Consider the following 1,294-nt stretch of genomic DNA (forward strand, 5'->3'; position numbering starts at 1 on the left):
ACATATAGTATATACACTGGGTGAATGTGCAGTAGTAGCAGCAAGCAGGTGAATTCTGTACATTAATATAAATAGATATCTGACTATTAAGGGACCAGAAAGGTTCTCCGCCAGGTGGACATCAAGGAATTTGGTGCTCTTGACGACCTCCAAAGAGGATCCAGTGATGTTAAGTGGGAAGTGAGCTCTCTGTGCTCTCCTGAAGTCAACAATCATCTCTTTTGTTTTGTCCACGTTCACAGACAGGTTGTTGACCCTACATCTCTACAGATGGCCCCTAGCGCAACCCTTCAGCCTACTAGTAATTGCACCTATGGTACAAATTTGAGCAAACTAGGTGACTTCCTTCCTGTCACCAAGTTGTAACATTCACAAGATTTTCAGAAAACTTGACCTTTGACCTTAAGGTCAAGGTCACTGATATTCAAACTGCACCATTGGTATTAATTCAAAATCCTATGCCTCTTGTTCTGGAGTTATTATCTTGACCAAGATGAGTATACAATTATGAAAGAATTATTTTCCATTTTATTTCACTATCTGTAAATATGGCAAATAAACAGTATTTGTGACAGTTACTAGTAAAGCGGTTAGTGAGAATCCACATCTGATTACAGTATAATACACTGCTTATTTATGTAAAATCATCATCAATAAATGTGTTCAAAACAGAAGCTACACTGGCTTTAAAAGTTTTTGTTAACTCTGGCTAGGGCTAGGGCATATCATACCGTTCACAGTAATACTGGTATAATGTTGGACAACAATAAGAAAATGAAATATCGTGATAGAATATGGGTAAAACACGCATGCGCGGTACCTTTGTTTTCATGCGCACATGGTGGAAAAAGCGTGCTGGCGACGGAGAATGAGAAGGGCGAAAGTGGATCGCTGAATGAAACGGATGAACCAGAATTGGTTTGTAAAAATGCTGCAACCTCAGTGGTGTGGAACTGGTTTAGCTTTCGTCCATCAGATACACAACAAAGCACATTTTTGGTAGAGCATGCTAGCAGGCCGTCGTTATTACCGTGTTTTTTGGAAAATACGGCACACTTAAAATCAATCCTTTGATTTTTCTAAAAATCGACAGTGCCCCTTATAATCCCATGAGCCGTATGTATGAATTCTGGTTGTGTTTACTGGCCTCGAAACAATTTTATTTGCACTGTTACATTTTTATATAGCTTTAATGCACATAAAAAACAGCTGCTTGTTTAAGTGAACATACATTGATTGGGTTTCTTTTGCACTAATAAAGTCGTGGAGTTGTAAAGTATTTTGTCTCGCGTCA

The sequence above is a fragment of the Pundamilia nyererei genome, unplaced genomic scaffold, assembly GCF_000239375.1.
Source record: "Pundamilia nyererei isolate P.nyererei 1_Seehausen unplaced genomic scaffold, PunNye1.0 scaffold00041, whole genome shotgun sequence".
NCBI lineage: Eukaryota > Metazoa > Chordata > Actinopteri > Cichliformes > Cichlidae > Pundamilia > Pundamilia nyererei.